Below are 20,175 nucleotides of genomic sequence, written 5' to 3' on the forward strand. Positions count from 1 at the left end.
GATTTTAAAAAATGTCTCTTCTCTTTAGTACCAAGAGCTTGTACATACAAACAGGACCTTCTTTCTTTTTCACTCATCTGAGAAAATCCATCAGAACACTTGGATTCTTAATGTGACTTCATATGCAAAATCAGACATTACAATGGGAGGGAGCATGGACTTAAATGCAAGAAAAATACCAAAACTCCAACACAGTATTATTTCCTTTCTTCTTCATATTTGTTATCCCTGGGTTCTCAGGACAGTAGATAGGTGCTATATATAAGGACCCAGTTTTATTGTGAGCCCAAAATCCCCCACACTTCTTCCTTCTTCCATTCCCCCCTCCCCCACACACACATCTCCAGGTCTTCCCTCCTCCATTTCTCCCCATCCCCTGGCCTCTCAGCCAGCAGGAGGATAAAGTGAGCTTACCTATATCTGCCACCTCTGCTAGCTGGTTTAAGTCTCACAATTTGAGCCACACAATTCCCAATAATCTTGTGAGATCCTCTGACATTGCGATTGAAACCACAAGACTGAAACCAACAGATGGAAGAGGCATACAGAGGTAAGTTCCACTCTCCACGTGTCACCCGGGGGGGGGGGGGGGATGGGAAAGTGGGTGTCAGGGAGAGAGGACAGAACAATGTCTGGAGATGGGTCCAGAGGACCACAAGTGACCCTAGCACCCCAAAGCAGGGGAAGGAAGACCTACCAGTCAAATAGCAGGGAGAAAGGGAAGGGCAATTCTCTGCTGATAATTTTGTTGAGTTGGGTGTGATTACAGCAAATGAAATACATTTGAAAAATGCCCCGCCCCAATGAAATCACCAGCAGAAAAATGCAATAAAATCAGGTCTCTGGTTATAAGGAATATGCTGCTGATGAAGTTTACAAATTTTTTTTACTACAATAATTTTCTTATTGCGCCATTCAACTTCAGTTTGCCGTTATGACATTTAGGAATACATACAAAATTTCTTAAGTCGTTTGTTTCTTCTATGCATGCACGCAGCCCACTCATGGGGGTCTATGGTTCAACCAAACAACCAAATCATGTACTGGTATAAAACTATAAAGCACCTTATTACCGACCCAACAAACTTTTGTTAGACCCTCTATACACGAGCAGGCATAGAACAGACCATCTCGTTTTTTATAAGGGGTCTTAATTACTTTAATTTTCAACTCCTAAAATTTTTTCTTTTTTTTCAAAATATTATAAAAACAGTCCCGATCCAAATTCATAGAAAAAATTTCAATTATTGAATCCAAGGCTAATGATAGTATAAAGATACTCATCCATAATGCATCAATCCCAAACGTCCCGACATGGCCATGTTTCGGACCGTAGTCCTGCTTCAGAGGAAATGCTGGAAACTGGAATCCAATCCGACGGAAAAATTAGAGACTGCGGTTATGCTCCGTGCATTTCTTTTTCTAAGCGCGAGCCAAATTTCAGCTCGCTGAATTTGTCTATGGTTCAAACCACCCTCCACTATATAGTGACGTCTGGTTCTTTTGCTCAAGCTACAGGCCTCGATATCCTGGTGAATGGTATTGATCCAAGTCTTTTTTTTTTTTTTTTTGTCTGCCTCTGGGTCTTTTCCCCTTCACCTGCGTTTCCAGTATCTTTCTGCTGGTCTAAATTTTCATGGTTCTTTTAGGGTTTTTTTCCCTCATCTTCTCTGCAATCTCTGCCACCTTCTGCCTTTTCTTAACATCTTCATATCAGACTGACTGGCCACTGGTAGATCAGAACACCGCACACAGCAAGGCAGTAACAGTAAAATTAACTTTATTCTTTGCTCAAGCCTATTTTCTTCGCAGTTACATTCAAAGGACCCTCCCCAGAGACACCAGGGCAAGCCAATCATGTAATGCAGGTGTTGATGTATAGATTGGTTCAAACTCTGTGTGTACTGTACATTAGCACCCAAGCAAAAAGCTCTCAAGCTTTTACTGATTCAGCTGGAGTGACAGTGTAAAGTCTACCTTAGTTACCCTTCCATCTAGTCTCTGCCTTTCACTCTGTAGCCTTTCTAGTAGTGTTTTGGCCCTTGGTCCTCTGCTTGTCTGACCCCAACATCTCTCCTGGAAACCTTTTCTTCCCTGCTCAAACCACATCTTATTATCTTCAACTGCCCTTTATAGCCAATCCCAGCAATTTCTCTCAAAGCCATACATAACTTCCTTGAACTACAATTTCCAGCAGCCCGGTACTACTTCCTAACTCTGATTAGTCTGACTTTGTATCCTGTCTCTGCAGCGTGTCTGCCCAGGTGGAACTCTTGCATAATCACACTGACCTTGTTATTTAACATCACCCTAAGCATCCAGCATGACATCCTCATCTCTATCACACCCATTTCTTATTCTTCTTTCTTTCTCCTGCTTCAGCATTCAGTTCTGTAGACTATACTGGTCATATTATTATCTTTTACATCTTTCTTTTTAATTAGGTTGGAATTCCTTTACGTCATTCATTTTTCTCCACTTTAGCTGTTTGGCCTTGGTCCCTCACTTTGAGCTCTCTGCAAGGGATCTATTTATATCCAGAAAATAGAATATGATAGCAGATAAAGACCATATGGCCCATCCAAAGTCTCTAAACTCAACTCTGCAATATATTCTTTCCATTTCTCATGCTTTCCTTTTTAGCCCTGCTCTCTGCACTTAAACACAATGTTGTTGGCAAATAGTACGCACTATGGAGGCTCCTTGTGAATATCCTTTGTCAATGCATCCAATTTTAATATGAAGGGACTCATGACTGGTCCTTGCTTACTCCCACTTCCATTGAAAAGTTTGTTTTTGTTCCACATCTGAAACGTCTCCAGTACTGACAACAGCAGCTATATTCTCATCTGGAATCATAATAACCTGCTGTGACATCACAGTCTTGTCATTTACCAGAGACTGTGCTGACACAAACACATACAATCTAATTTGATTAATCCATACTAACCTAGAAATTTACAAGCATAGAATATGACAACAAATAAGATAGTAAGGCCCATAGGGGTCGATATTCAGTTGTGGAGTGGCTAGATAAGTTAGCAGGTAGTGCCGCTGAATATACCCAGCTATCATAAAGCTAGCCAGATAAGTATATTCAGTTAACTTTAGTACAAGCCCTATGGCACAACCAGAGTTAACTCTGCTCCTCCCGGAAATGACTCCCATCCACCTCCGGCCCACCCATGATTATGCGGCTTCATTCTGGCCGCAAAACTGCATACGGTGATGAATATCGCCATTTTGCTATTTAGAGGGATAACTTTTCGGTTATTCATTTAACTGGCTTTTGAATATCGACCTCGCAGAGTCTGCCCAATTTTCTTTCTGTTGAAATAGCACAGATCCCAGTTGATCTCTGGCTTTTGCTTCATGACTAAGAATTATCTCTGCTTATCCCATTCTTTCTTGAATTCTATTACTATTTTTGCCTCCCCTATCTCTAGAATTGGGAGGCTGTTCCATGCATTCACAAACCCTTTCTGAGATAAAATATTTTCAAAAGTTACTTCTAAGTCTAAGTCCTTGTTGGAGCTTCACATTATGATGACCTCTTGTTCCAGAACTACTGTTTTACTGAAAAATGTTTGCTTTCTGTCCATTATTTATACATTTGATGTTTATTTATTTATTTATTTATTTATTTAAAAATGTTTATATACCGCCTTTACAATTCAAAAGAATTAATCAAAACGGTTTACAACCAAACATATATAATGAACAAACTTTAAAATAAAACATGTATATGAATGTCTCTGTTATATCCTTCTCCACTTTAGAATATACCTGTTTAGGTTATTGAACTTCATTTTATGGGACTTCTGGTGCAGAGTCTGCACCATTTTAGTACTTATTCTCTCGACTGCCTCTGTGCTGTCTATATCCCTTTGAAGGTACGACCTCCAGAACTGGGCACAATTTTTTATTTTTAGATAGAGGTTTTATGTCTCCTGCTTTAGCAATGGTCATAACATAATTGTGTTCCAAATGAATCTGGGTAGCAGATTATTATCCACCTTCATATTGTACAGGTTCTCAATCTCCATCAAAAGGCCAAGAAGAGACCATCTTCCACTCAGATCATACCCAAATAAAGACTAAGAAGTGATAAATATTTTTAAAAAAAAAAAATCTCACCAATAACTTGTACAGAAGGATTTTCACTTTTTTTTTTCCCCCTACTGGTTATACTTCTCCAGATCTGGCCACTACCTTGCAGAACTGTCTTTAGATTGGAATACAGACTGTGTGAAAATCACACCTGGGAACTCTATTTCCAGTCATCCTGAGATTACTGTGGTTTAGAAGGGGGAGAAGGGGGGGGGGGGTATGTGCACAGACTCTCTCTTACACTTACACACACACTCACATGCTCTCTCTCATACATATACATCCTCATTCTTTCCCTCACACTCACACCTGCTCACTTACACTCTCACTCCTCTCATATATACACCCACACACTCTTTCACACATGCTCACTCACACTCACTTCTATCTTTCGCCCACACAGATACTCCTCCTCTCTCACCACCCCAAACCCACCAGAGACAGCAGTCTCCTCCTTCTTTGGGTCCATGGGGCAACAGCAGCACCTTCCACCTCCTTTTCCTTTGGACCCACAGGACAGCAGCAGCAGCCTACTCTTTCTTCTTTAGTCTGCACAACTGAAGGAAGACATCCTCTTTCTGGCCACGCAGGCCGATGGAAGACCTCTTTCTTCTGGATACATGGGCAATGAAAGACCACCTTCTTCTGGACGTGCAACTAATTCTACTCCTTCTACTAGGCTGCGCAGGCCCACTTCTGCAGCCCACCCAGAATTTTCTGGTGTTAGCCCAGAGACCCAGCGATTCCTTTAGAATTCCAGAGTATGCAGGCCAAATCTGGAGAGTTCCCAGATTTGATAAAGAATTGCAGAAACTTGTATTTCATTACTGCACCAGGTATGTTTTTCACCTCTCTCCCTTCCTTATGTTCACCTCTCCTTCCAGCATTTTAACAATCACAGGACTGGGAGGAATCATTACTGAGCAAGCTTCTGATTCTCTGGTTATTAACTGGGTCTGGGGAACCCATGATGAGAGGTAGAGAAGCAGCATCTGTTCAGAAGTACTTCTGTCTGGCTCCCCTAGCCACTGGGGTCTTCCTGTCCCCAGTCATTGGCCAGCCTGGAGAAACAGGCAGACATGCCTCCATGGAGGGAGAGAAGGTAGCAATGCTCCTGGATCCTCCTTCCAACCTTCTAGCACCACATAGATGATGGTTCTGCTCTTCCCCTTTCTGCCACTGATTATACTTGCTTGTCTTTAGACCTGTGTATGTGCAACCATCATGGTGCCCCTCTAATTGTGTGGTTCTGTGCAGCCTAAAATAACTATCTTATCATACTGCTTTGTGACATTAAACACAACAGATATGATTACTGTGAGTTTTGTCTGTTTGGTGCATATCAGTATCCCATACTCCATAATGTGCTGAACTGTATTTCAATCATATTGCGATAAAATTATGATACAAACTAACAAAAGATTGGTTACCATGTAGACTACAAATAAACCAAATATTTGGGTATGTATGAATTAAATAAGCCTTCCTGACAGGATAATGACCTTAGTTAAGGATAAACAGCAAGATTAAATTATATCTCAGTGCCAAGTATCCTAGCATTTATATAAGTCAGTAGTGGCCATACCACTGCCATTGGTGGTGAGTTGGGTGACAGCAGGAAGTCTGCAGCTAGAAGTGATCAAATGGCTAAAACTCATCTTTCCCCTCTTCCTCCTGCCCCCCCCCCCCCCCAATGTGGTCCTCTGACCAAAAGGTTTGCCCACCCCAAATATAAATTATAGTAGCTGAAAGTTTTCCCCTTCTCTTCTCTTCACTATCAATATCCTGTCCCAGAGAATATCATTAACTAGCAAGAAACAAGCTTTGTGTATTTTGTCTCTCATAACCTACATCTTCAGGACTCTTTGCTTTTAACTGATGGTCTCCTCTATGTATTAAAGAACAAAATCAGACTCCTTATGAGAAATGCAGATAATTAGGGTTAGATATTATTTTATGCCTGGTTATACATATGTACTGTATTGCATCACAAGTAGAAAGGCTCTTTTATAGGAGTCTCAATACCATCACTAGAGGTCAGCATATCCCCAAAAAATAGACTCTGTTTTCAAATGCAAGCAAAGCCACTGTACACAATTAAATTGCTGGCATTTGTACTCCATAGCTGCTACAAGAGACATTTGTTATTGAAGGGAAACTGTTAAGTACAAATTCTGCTGACCTACTTTCAACTGTACAATATCACATCTAAAGAAATTCCAACGCCACTACAATGACTACACTAGCAAAAACTCTGATCTGCTCTACTCTCCAGTTTTTTCACTCCTGCTGATTAATGAAAACGTTATGTACAATAGCTAGAGGCTCTTGTACAAGTACAGTCCTCTTCTCCAACTGTCATAATCCAGTACTTCCAATATTACCATTTATAAAGACAGATCCTGTACTTGTGATTGAAATGAATCAGGTAAGAGAAACAAACCAAAAACAAGTATGAGTATTTTTAAACAGTGGATTTTGAGAGAGCTGTCTTAATAAAGTACAAGCTGTGTAAATGAACATACTGTGTATGGAATACACTCTAAAATATAAGATTTATTTATTTATTTATTGTTTTTGTTATACCGAGTTTCATGATAGGCATCACATCAACCCGGTTTACAAATAACAAGGAGTGTAAAGCATAACGTAACGTAAAAAACAATATTTTCAATAAGAACCTTGAACTTTAAATACAGTGAATCAGAAAAAGGGAGAGGGAAAGTTACAAAAAACAAGGAAAATAAACTTGGGATGGAAGGGGAGAAATTGAACAGCACAATATTTACATTTCAGCCTATTGATACATTAGAATAGCAAGTGAAAAAATAAGACTATGAAACGGTACATAGGTAATCAAATGAATAAATATGACAGTTGTGAATGGTAATAGTATGATAAATATTCAGCAGGAATTAGTGAGAGAGGGTTTGAGGTTGGTTGATTCGTGTTTACATTCCATTATTGCATACGAGTTAGTGATACTTATACTGACTTGTTTATGCTGAATTTTTCTATATTAAATTTCTGATGGTGTAAATATATTAAATTCCACTACAAATTGCATTTTCTGCTAATGTAACCTAAGATCAAGGCAATGAACATACAAATCAGTAAATACTATTAAACATTTATAATAAATAAAAAGCCTAATCCAAGTCCAATTTTGGCAGACATATTAAGCCTAGTAAAAAAGGAACGCCTGAAGGATTAGTGAGAATAAAGTGACTTAAAGCTTGAACAGTGGTCAAAGACTTGGCAAAAGGAATTCAATGCCAAGAAGTGCATCTGGGGTGTGGTAATCAAAAAAAAAAGACTGTATGTGATAGGGGGTGAAAGACTAAAATGCATGGACAGGGAGAGGAACCTTGGGGTGATAATGTTTGGCAATCTGAAGGTAGTGAAGCAATGTGACAAAGTGATAGCTAAAGCCAGAAGAATGCTGGGCTGTGTAGAGAGAAGAAAAACCAGTAAGAAAAAGGTAATAATGCCCTTGGTACAGGTCCTTGGTGAGGCCTCACCTGAAGTACTGTGTTCAGTTCTAGAGACCATATCTCAAAAAGGATAGAGTATGGATGTGGTCCAGAGAAGGGCAACCAAAATGGTGTGGGGGGTCTGTATCAAAAGACTTATGAGGAGAGGCTGAAGGATCTGAATATGTACACCGTGGAAGAGAGGAGGTGGTATGATACAGACCTTCAGATACCTAAAAGGTTTTAATAATGCACGATCCTCAAACCTTTTCCTTTGGAAAGCAAAACAGCAGAACTAGGAGTCATGAAATGAAACTCCAGGGGGATGACTCAAAACCAACATCAGGAAATATTTCTTCATGGACACCTATAATTCCTTGCTAGAAGAGGTGGCAAAGATGAAAAAAGTAAACAAATTCAAAAAGGCATGGGATTCCTAAAGACTGTAAGTGGAATGAAGAAAAGAGGGCATGGGGTAAACTGCAAGGAGCGGCAGCTACTACCCCTCACAGAAAGCATGGGGATTACTACTCTTAATATCAGCAAAGATAGAGGTAAGCATATGATCAATTTTAAATGATCCCTAACACATGATTTTAAAATTACATTTTATTCAAACTAGTACATATACAAATTTTAATACAAATTAACAAACATAATATGCATAAACTTTACACTGTATATATTCATATTCAAAATGTTATCCATCAATTATACAATAATTCTCACAACAATCGCACACATTCTAGAGTACTCACCCACTCATTCATTCCATTCTTAACCAATTACCCTTGACACAACTGCAACATCGCTCTCCGCTTCGACGGTGAAGGGCGGAGATGAAGGGGGAATTGAATTAAGACGACAGCCAATGCTGGGCCCTGACTTTTACGGCCCGGGGTACTGATACATAGACGTTAGGAAAAAGCATGCGACAGCTTCTACGGCCAAGTCCAAAAACAAAGCATGTTCAAACAGCATTGTCTAAATTATCAAGAAGGCTGCTCACCCCTGTAAAAATGTTGCTGGCAGTAATTTTGTTATGGGTTTGACAGTTGCTTGGTTTTGAATGTAAACATTACTACCCTCAACAGAAGGCTTGGGGGTATCTGCACGGAGCAGCAGTTACTACCCTTAACAGAAACATGGAGGTAACCCGCATGAAGCGGCAGTTACTACCATAAGAAACTTGCTGGGCAGACCAGACTGTCTTTTTCTGTAGTCATTACTGTGCACGTATATGTTACTATGTAACAAATATTCGGTGTTTACCTATGTAGACCACCCTTGCATTGTGCTTTGCATTGTGCAGTTTACTGTAGCTCCATGATGGAACTGCTCACTAATCCTTCCTAGAGATGGAAGGATAGCATTTAGAATTCTCATGCAAAGGCATCAACTACTATAACAAGGAGCTACTCATGCATTGGAACCTGGATGTGCTAGTATTAACAGTTTAGAAAAAGCTGACAAAACAAAAACGTAAGGCTTAAACTTTAATTTAATGTCTGCAGAGTGAGCAAGCACAAACATGGAGTACTCATGCACACCCATCATGTGCCTAAAAGTGTCAGTAATGCTGAAACGTTTGATAATCTGGATGAATTTCATTTCATTTCTATACCACAAAACTACATTCAAAACAGGTCATTCTAAATCACCATTTCGTGTTTTCAGCCCCTTACTGAATAAGGGGTAACGCTAGCGCGTCGAAAACGCGTGTCCAATGGCGGGTTAACAGTGCGCTCCATCAGAGCGCACTGTACTGTATCGGCCCGAATCTGGGGTTATTTTCTCTTCATAGATCCATCAGATAATTTTTCAGCTGTTTGAACTCTTAATTCTAATCAGTTTTATCCACATTATATCACTAACCCTTAAGAATTATTGTCAAACCTGACTTGCACTCCTGCACTTTCTCTTGAGCTCTCTTCCTGCTGCCATTAAACCTTCTTCCTCCTCCCTCGGCAGAGGTGCGCAAGTGAGGGGGCAGGACTGTGAGCTTGTGCCAGCTCACAGTCCATACAGAGTCTAAATGTTCCTCCTGGTTCTCCTCAGCAGCATCTGTAAACTTTGGAATCTTAAAAATATCATTCGGAATTTGCAACTACTAGTATATAAGATACATGTGATTATATTTTGTGATTTGCAGTCTTATTAAAATGTGATACCTGAAAATATGTGCGGTGAAATGCTCTCTTCAACAAAGAGGGCTGAATTAGCCATGACACATGCATGACATCATTCAACGGCAGTGAACAGACATCTCTCCGGGCTCAGTAAAAGTTTACTGAGCATGCGTAATGGTTCCCACATGAGCCCCCCTCAATTTGATTTTGCCTGAGCTTTTTTCTTCAGCCTTACTGCACTTTTTTCCCCGCTGCCTTTGCAGCCCCTCGACAGCACTTTTAAGTGCTTCCCTAAAAAAAACCCAACATAATAATAATAGATCAGGGCTTCCCAAATTATTGGTCAGGACCACAAATGGAGTCACAAAACCTTCAGCTGAGATCACAGGTGCCTCAAATGGCAGTGCTCTTCAGGTCACCAATGAAAAAAATATCCCTTGAACAAATGTGAATACTCTGTTGATGATAAAAAGATGTTTCCATGCTCTGTAATAAGATGACCATCATACTAGGTGTCAGAGGTAACGAAGCACTCAACATCCATCTGCTTTATTTATAACTAGCTGTACCCGGCCACGCGTTGTCGTGGCTCAGTCTGGTTTAATTTCACAATGCGCATTTGCTCTGCTCCGGCCGTCCCAACTCCTTCCCCCCCTTCCCCGGCGGTGGACTGACTGGCTCGGCGACTCTTCTACCCTTTCCTCCTCCTGTGTGTAACTGTCTGGCAGTCCCTACTCCCTGCCCCTTCCCCAGTGGTGGAGGAATGGGCTGAGCCGTTTCTTGGAGCGGCGACTCGTCTGGCCTTTCCTCCTCCCCTCTGTGACACCCAGCACGTAGCGCAGAGCTCAATGGTCCGCACATGCGCGGTAGAGCTGCTCTCTACTGCGCATTTGCGGTCTGTCGGTCAGAGCCCATTTATATTGTAGATAGCGTGTGTTGCTTTTACGTCCAACAGATGGTGCTGTTTTTCCCAAAAAGCATGTTTTTACCTGTCACAGGTGTGACATCTATATAATATAGGTATATAAAAACACACGCATATTCGAATGCAACATTGTGTCAAAATTTCAAAGCAATCGGTGAAGAACTTTCGGAGATTTATATAGATGATAGGTCATAATGTCAAACATACTAAATGAGGAGAGTCTTCAGAACATTTGGTGCACATAAGTATCTCCTGATTCAAATATAATACACATTTATAAGCGCAATGGATCACTGAGTGGAGATAACCTTTTAATAAAAAAGACTAGGGGGCACTCCATGAAGTTAGCATGGGGCACATTTAAAACTAATCGGAGAAAGTTCTTTTTTACTCAATGCACAATTAAACTCTGGAATTTGTTGCCAGAGGATGTGGTTAGTGCAGTTAGTATAGCTGTGTTTAAAAAAGGATTGGATAAGTTCTTGGAGGAGAAGTCCATTACCTGCTATTAAGTTCACTTAGAGAATAGCCACTGCCATTAGCAATAGTTACATGGAATAGACTTAGTTTTTGGGTACTTGCCAGGTTCTTATGGCCTGGATTGGCCACTGTTGGAAACAGGATGCTGGGCTTGATGGACCCTTGGTCCGACCCAGTATGGAATGTTCTTATGTTCTTACAAAAAATATTCACATTCTTGTGTCATCTAGCAACAGTAACACAAACTTCCTCAATTATCAGGCATATTCTGAAATACTACAAAATCCAGGTGCTACTTCCACAAAGAGGTTGAATTAGCACAAGTTTGAAACTTGTAAGCAGTAGCACCAGTCATGAAGGCTTCAGCCCCCAACTACTGTCCATTTGAATTAAGAATGTACATGAAAGTTGTGCAAAATGAAGAGAAACAGAGGGTGAAGCCTTGGCGATTGATGCTACTACTCACAAGTATCCAATATAGGCGCACACATTTTTCAAAATAATTAGTGTTGATAGTAAAGACGTGCAAATTTATTTAAAAGAAGTTCAAGAACATTTTGATGAATCTGAGAAAATGGAAAAAATGTTTGTTGAATTGACTGAAGCACTCCCCTTCCCAACTGCTGCGCTCTCTTTCTCTTCCTTCATCCTCTTCACCAATGTCACTGCTCTTTCCCCTCCTCTCTGGTCCGATGCTCTTTGCCAACCCTGTATTATCACTCTTTTCTCCTCCCTCCCCCCATTGGTGACTTCTTAGAGAAAGGAATTTCCAATCCATGATGCTGTGCTCTCCATCCCTCGTCTTCCTCCCAGAGCTTACATGCTTTCTTTCCTCCTCATCTGGGAGTGGATAACATGGAGCCTGGCGTAGTGTTGGGAGTACTCTTACAGAGCATCATGCAGCTCAAAAAGGTGATTTGTGAACCAACAGGAGGGAGAAATGTGCGCAATAGGAGAAGTGGGTTAGAAATGCCAGGCCGGTGGGTGCTGCTCTCCTGCCAGTGGCCCAGTACTGGACCAGGGCAGTGGGAGATAAGAGAACTTTGGCACAGCCAGCACAGTAGTCATGCTTCAAAACCAGGGTGGAAAAGGGGAAGCAAACTTGCCAGCCTTTCCATCAGCACTGCCGCTCCTCCTGTCACTGGTACCTATCCCTCGTGCAGTTCAGTCACACATCAGCTATCTGAACCACAGAAGAGGGAGACTTGCTGACAGCAAGGGGAACAGTTTAGAAGCACAGAGCCACTGGTGCCCACCACTTTCAAAGGGAAGACAGTAGTGGCTCTTTGAGCTCCTGGGTCACATTAGTGGTGAGGAAGCAGCCTTTCTTTGGTTGTTATACACCATGGTGCACTATGGTTGCATCATCATGACTAGTATGAGTATGGAACTCCCTCATTTGTGGTATTCTGTGCTCCTGGGTCACATTAGTGGTGAGGAAGCAACCTTTCTTTGGTTGTTATACACCATGGTACACTATGGTTGCATCATCATGACTAGTATGAGTATGGAACTCCCTCATTTGTGGTATTCTGTGCTCCTGGGTCACATTAGTGGTGAGGAAGCAACCTTTCTTTGGTTGTTATACACCATGGTGCACTATGGTTGCATCATCATGACTAGTATGAGTATGGAACTCCCTCATTTGTGGTATTCTGTGCTCCTGGGTCACATTAGTGGTGAGGAAGCAGCCTTTCTTTGGTTGTTATACACCATGGTGCACTATGGTTGCATCATCATGACTAGTATGAGTATGGAACTCCCTCATTTGTGGTATTCTGTGGTCAAAGTTGGATCTGCCTAATTGCAAAAAAATAAAAGTTAAAGTAAAATCAACTTGTTATGCTCACTGCTTGCAGGACGGTCCTGCAAGCAGCTTCACTCAACCCAGATGCTGCAGGCAAGCTCTCGCATCTGGATGCTGACAATGCACAGCAGATACGGCCGCTCCTGCAGGACATTTTCCTAGGCACGCACACCCGAAGTTTGCAGCCTTAAAGGGCCCGTGGCAGGAAAACCCGCGGTGCCCTTGGATGATGTCACGACCTGCTGCCCTATAAAAGGGCTCTCCTGACACCACCTGGTTGCCTCAGCAAGGTCTCCAGGCAGTCCTGTTTCAGTCCTGCTTGATCCTGCCTCAAACCTTGATCCTATTTCAAGCCTTCAGCCTGCTTCAGCTTCAAATATTTAGCTTGTTCTGCTCCAAGTCTTCAGCCCTGCCTCTTTCAGTTTCCTGGACTCTGTCATAGTCTGGCCCATGCCAAAACTTGCTTACCCACTGTTGGTGCAAACCTTAGGGCCTAGCCCACGAGGTTATGCCAATTGCCCCACAGCGAGAGGGGCTCATGCTCACGTTATTCACAACACAACTGGTGTCTATGGCATTGGAAAATACAGCAAATTTGGCAAACTAGGCAGGCTGTATGGTCTTATCTGTCATCATATTCTATGCATCACCTTGTGACAAATTGCAATATTTACTAAAAAAAAAAAGTCATAAATATTTAACTGCTCTCAGGAAAATGCCCAGTCATTAATGTAAAACCTTTTTCATGTCTAAAAGATGCTGTGAATGGTGAATGGTAGGTACCACTGCCTCAAATAAGATAGCAAGGAATACTGCACTGACTAGAGCAGCTACTTCCCTAGTGCTCAAACCTTGCTCAACTGCAGACAAACATTACTTTCCCCATCAGTCTAAATTCCTTGCACTTGCAAACAGGGATGGGAGCTTTGAAACTGGCGTGCACATGTGCACGCTTTCGCCTGCCCGCGTCCAGGGATGCGGGTCTACCCAGATCTTTCCAGAACAACCCAATTAAGGAGAAAAAAATTCCTAGAATTAAGATCAGACGTGGAAAGTAAAGGTGGGAAAATGATTGTAAAATATCCATGTAGGTGCGAAGTTTGGAGAAATGGTCAAAAATATGTTTATTTTGAGATAACACAGTTAAAAAAGTTTCTTGAATCTTCTCCCCCGTGAAAATTAGCATCAGGAACGAAGCAGTAAAATATATTTATCTAGGTTTGTCTTCTCTTTTCAATTGTAAAAGGTTTACCTGTTTTCCTTAGACCGCTCAAATTTCTTTCTCAATCCTGGAGCATTACCTCTTACATTTCTTTGTGCAGACCATAGATATATACTTAAGTTATCATTGTTATAATAATATGGGAAAATCTGCATTTATTTCTTTGTTTTCTTCTATGTAAGATTGTCAAAATCAGCATAAATAAAAAATTAAAAAAAAAAAAAAAGATGCTGTGAATGGTGAATGGTAGGTACCACTGCCTCAAATAAGATAGCAAGGAATACTGCACCGACAATAGCAGCTACTTCCCTAGTGCTCAAACCTTGCTCTACTGCAGACAAACATTACTTTCCCCATCAGTCTAAATTCCTTGCACTTGCAAACAGGGATGGGAGCTTTGAAACTGGCGTGCACATGGGCACGCTTTCGCCTGCCCGCGTCCAGGGATGCGGCCATTTTAGAACACCCGCACGTACGTGCGTACAATTTTAAGCCGGGCGAGCGCCCCTGCGCACAAATGCTGCTTTTACGACAAAAGCGGGGGGGGGGGGGGGGGGATTTTATTTATTTATTTGTTTCGGAGCTTTTATATACCGAGGTTTAGCAGTTAGCCTTCACCCCGGTTTACAGTAGAACAAGTCGTTACATCGAACAAGAAATGGAACATATTATGGCAAAAATTACATCGAACTGTTCGAGGAATATATTAGAACTAATCATAATCTCTTGAACAAGGGACGCATCATGGTCAACAACACTTTAACAGCAACAAGAAACTGAGAAACAACTTTCTGAAAACAAGATTGTAAGGCAGAGAGATATGTATGTCAAGGTGGGAGGACGGAGGGAGTAAAGGAGGGAGGGGCAAGGAGGAACGGACGGCGGGAGTAATGGATCACTGCATCATTAGAGTAGCGTGTTAAGGGGATAGTGCGGGGTGGAAAGCGGAGAGCGGTGAAGAGTGGACACGCATGCCGGCACCATTTCCAGTTCGTTCCCAGTTTGCCCATGTAAGGGATAGGACTTCCAAATCCTCCTAGTTTAATAGCCTCCCATATCCTCCATTAGCTCCTAGCTTTAAAACCTCGCTGATCCATTTTTCTTTTCTTTTATTACTTACATGTCCTCCATAGCAGAAATAAGGTTACGTGGCAGGGGACCCCTGCATGCACCTGTGCACGTAAGTATTTATGCACAAATCTGATGTTGAAATTCAGGAACACTCATGCCTCGCCCAGAACCACGCCAATGCCCCAGCCTTTTTTGAAACTTTTCATTTGTGCGCATAACGGGAGATACGCGCGTACGCGGGTGCCTTTTAGAATCTGCTTGGCGCATGCCGTCCCGACATATTGGCACACGCTGGGCTTTTAAAATGTATCTTTAAGAGCACAGGTAAGGAAAGCACAAATACTTCAACACATCAAATGACTGCAATGAAAAGATTTTTAAAACATATTTCTGTTACTTGAGTTTATGGGGGTGGGTTTTGGGTTGTTTTTTTTTAACTCTTTATATAGAAAACATTTTTAATACAAAGTAAAGTAACTTTGCATATCAGACACCTCATGAGAACATAAAAGGAAACAAAATAAATCACAGGCAAAGTCTCCAACCAAAAATCACATTTCTCATTACCACAGAACAAAAATAAATAAGGGAAAACAAAATTGTGGAGTTTAAATGGGCAATATTATATAAGATAACTGCGGATAGAAGACAGGACCTGAATACAATAAAGATCACAACCTGGAATTACCGAAGTACAGGAGAAGATGTTACAATTCTGCAAGAATCCACTAACAATTAAAGTTGTTTAGGAAAGCATACAACATGATTATTTAAGTTAATAATGCATTAACACGGGTATCTTAATAAAAACACAACTTCCCCAAAGCTAAGACCTCAGATCTAAGCCCAAGAAATCCTTTTCTTCTCTCCTGAGTTAACCTGGAAAGACTGGGAAAAATCTTAACCTTCTGGCCAAGAAAGGAACTCATATTTTGGAAATATTTTTTCATGAGCATGCTTGGCATTGTTCTGAGATAAAGAATACCAATAATGTAGAATGCTCAATAATTTCAGGAGATTGAGCCTCTTGAAAAGCAGTTAAATTAGGCTCATTTAATGAAGACCGAGTATGATGTTAAGAAGCTTAGGAAGAAAAAGCAACTTATTAATTGCAGGAAAATCATTTGAGGAAATTTGTAGAATATCAGAAAGAAGGATTAATTCTCCCATAATCTTGGAGAAATTAAGAAATCTTGAATTCAAATGTTTAGCTTAGGTTTTCCATAAATTCTGTCCTTTATCACAGTAACGTTCAGCTTCTGCTTGATATCCACCTCCTTTTCCATAGGAGTAATTCTAGTATCATGATTTTCCAGAATCCCTGATGCCGAAGCACGAGGCGGTCCAAGTGGCAGAAATATGGTCAATGCTCTTCCCGAAGCTTGACTCCAGGGTCACCACAGCCAGTCTAGCAGGAACGGAAAAGGACAGCTCAGAGGGAAGCTCAGGACTTACAGAGATAAGCCGCAGGGAAAGGCATCCCCTCAGGTCCACCTCCAGCATCTCCCACTGAAGTCGCCGACTCGGAGGCTAGAACAAAACAAAATCCAGGAGCGTCTACAAGCTTTGCTGACTCTGGTAACCGCATGGATGCCGAGACACCACAGGGGCCCCCTCAGCCCCGTCCAGTGAAGTGCATCCAGCTCTCAGCGGTGGCAGGTGATCACAAGGGCTGAGGGAATCCTCATCTCCTAGCACGACCCAGGTGTTCCGCCACCAGCATCTGCAGCGGACGACATGGTCCCTGCTAACACTGGGCTCTGTGCCATAAACGAAGAAATTATTTGCTGGCCTGGAAGGAGTATAGGAGGCTTAGAGGGGAAAACTCTCACCTTCCCATTGCACTCAGGAGGCATAATCCAATGAAGAAACTGAATTGAAGAAGGAGCAAGGTAGGCACAGCGAGGCTCACGGCACTCATGCCACCATCTTGTTCTGGATTTATTATGTTTCAAGTCCCAATTCTTACTGCAGAGTGCTGGGACAGGAAGTTAAAAAAAAACAAACCCTTTAGCACAGATTCCTTTTAGTTATATTTAGTATGTCACTCCAACGGACAAGGAAAAACTCCCATCAGCTTCCTAAGCACTTTACTCTGGCAGCTGCTGGCAAGAGAAACAGCCAAATACTTTCTCAGGAATGCTGAACTAGAGGTAGCAGCAGAGAACAGCCAGAGATCTTTACAGGCCTACTTAACCGAGCCAGTGATTGTGAAATGTATTTCCTGTTTAATAAATCTGAGGATCTGGGGCCGATTACATTAGAATAAATGTAAAACTAGTACACTATACAAACGTTTTGAACTGCATCAGTATCTTTTGTATGTTAATTTGGCATCAACATGAAAAATTCAACAGAGTATGACAAAACAGAGGTTTTCTTGAATTGACGACATGTAGGAACAGAACAGAAGCAAAACAGATAAAAAATACAGGCATGGAAAAAATAAAATAAAAAAAGGCCTAAACATTCAAGCCGCTCAGCTACATGTGAGTGGGATGCAAGGTAAAACCTCTTCAACTCCCACTTCCACTTAAGAGCATAAGCTATAGAAACTCAGAGTTCCCGAGCACCCTGCAGGAGAATGTATACAAGGGATTCTTGTGGGCAGCTGACACAATGCCAATGTCTTAACAGCAGGAAGGTTTTATATCGAGAATAACGTAGGAGAGCTGCCTGTGTGCACGCGAGCTGGCAAGGCCAATTAATTCAAGCAATGCTGAGTCCTGGTAAGCTGCTTAGAAAATACCCAGCTGATCATGAAACTTTTAGTGTAATTGATCCTTGCTTTCTTTGTACTCAGAGTTTGAACTTTCAGAAAACCTGCATGCCCTGACAGCACACAATGGACAGAAATGAATCATACTTTGAAAAAAAAAAAAAATCCCTGAAACTGAATTTTCAAGGGGGTAATTATAGTGAGTTCACAATCTGAGCACCAAACAATTAAGATGAGATTCCTAAGGGGGAATATAGGTGTGTTTCGAGCACAGCCCAGCTTCGCTTTACAGGTCTGCAAACAAGAAGTTCATTGTCTGAAACTACAAACTTTGCAACGTCACTGAAACACAAGCTCCTTTCTAGGGAACAAACAGCTTGTGTTTCCACAGTTACTCAGATTTTAAAAATAACCTACGCTTACCTGATGTCATCAGCATTGTGTAACTCTTCTAACAATCTTTAAGAGAACTTTCTCTTTCTGGTCAGAACTTCACAGCCACTGAACAAGAAGTTCTTGCCTTGCCTTTTCCTGGGCAGTTTCCCATCAAGTCTCTGGCCATCCCAAATGCTCAACAGCCAAAACCCACTAGTGTCTGCGCATAAAACCAAGGTGGCGGGGCAGAGAAGAGCCCAGGCCTTTACTCTGAGGTTTCAGATATAAACTCTCTCCTACACATTACAGGCAGGTTCATTAGGACTACGGCAAGGTGTTCTACCGTGCTGGGGAAAGCAATTCATCCCAGGGTAATACCACTTCTCCAGATAAGGGCACTGCTTTACTGCTTTTAACATTCTGTATTCTCCTCTAGACTGAAAACATGTACATTTGGTTGTTACCCGCCCAGTACAGTGGCTAGGCGAGTTATAAATATGTCACGCCAACTGCATGGTTTTGGAGGAAAGCTGTTTTTGTTGAAGCCTTGACGTACTTACTATGAAGTAGTTGGAAGTTAAGTTTGTCGTGCCTCTAAGGACTTGAACGCAGTATTGATTTTATAAAAGTGTGGACTGATGGAGGACTTTTTATGTGCATGCGAAAATGCTAAAAAAAACCCAAAAACCCCAAACTTTTGGGAAGCAAGTGGTGATGGTCAGGGCATTTATCGAAGAGTAAACGTTTGATTTCTTAGCAGCCCGGTTTGATGCCTCCTCCAGTAATTTAAATTTCTGAATTGAAGTTTAGGGTTCATCTTGGTGGCAAACAAATGGATCAAGTATGTTTGAAGATTTGATACCTAATATTATGGGGTCATGAACATGTTTTTTTTATTTACTTTTGTTTTTGATTCCTTTTCTATTAAAACCATCACAGCCAATAAGTGAACAACACTGGATTAGTGCATAGGATTTAACACACGCTACACTGTCCTTTCAAATATGAAACCTGCAGGGTTTTGCTATGAAAAAGGCTCTTCATTTTGCCTTTTATTACTAAACCACTCATCTGAATGAGAAAATACAAGCTCTGGCATCCTCACAGTGTCCCTTCAGTTCTAGATTGCACACAACACTGTGAGCTGGTATGGCAGAGCAAAGATTATGCAAAACAGAATTCTCACCTCACTAACAGACTCATCTTTTAAATATGTGAATGAAATCCTTTTCAGTTTTTCTTCATTCTGGTAGCTAACATTTCTTTTGATAGTTTTTGTAGACTTTATGCCACAAACATTTCTCATCTTTATATTTACAAAGTCACAATTATGGCATATCTTCTTCAGTTCAGATATACACAACATATTTATTCTAAACTCCCTTCTCAAAAGGCCCAATGATGCACCAGACTGAAGATCAAAAGCCAATTCTGAATTCAAGACACCCAAAATACTGCTGTCATGTAAGATCATTTTTCAGAAGATATTCTGGCTTCCTCTATTCATGCTGCGTTGGAGTTGAAACCATGGCTGAAAGTTCAGTTCCTATCCCATAAATGATAAGAGGGCCAAGAAGATGAGCTAGAGCAAAGTTCAGTTGTGGGCCTGCCTGATGCTGCTATATGAAGTCCTGGGATTAACTGTCCAGCTGGGGATGCTGCCGAAACAGTGTTCACAAGCACCTGGAAAGCATGTTGGGGTAGCGGGGAGAAAATGTGTGGTAAACAGTCTCAGTCATTACTCAGTAGTGTCACCTGCTGGTACATAAAAACAACCATACTGGGTGAGACCCAGAGTTCATAAAGTCCACTATTCTATTTCCTACAGTGGTCAATCCAGGTCATAAATTCCTGGCTTGATCCC

General features: G+C 41.4%; 1 protein-coding gene across 4 annotated transcripts in view; it reads right to left on the bottom strand.

Moving 5' to 3' along the window:
• Nucleotides 1–20,175, bottom strand: part of RASAL2 (RAS protein activator like 2) — a 448,317-nt gene that overhangs the window by 266,436 nt on the left and 161,706 nt on the right. The window lies entirely within an intron of this gene.

Source organism: Rhinatrema bivittatum, chromosome 10 (assembly GCF_901001135.1).
Source record: "Rhinatrema bivittatum chromosome 10, aRhiBiv1.1, whole genome shotgun sequence".
Lineage (NCBI taxonomy): Eukaryota > Metazoa > Chordata > Amphibia > Gymnophiona > Rhinatrematidae > Rhinatrema > Rhinatrema bivittatum.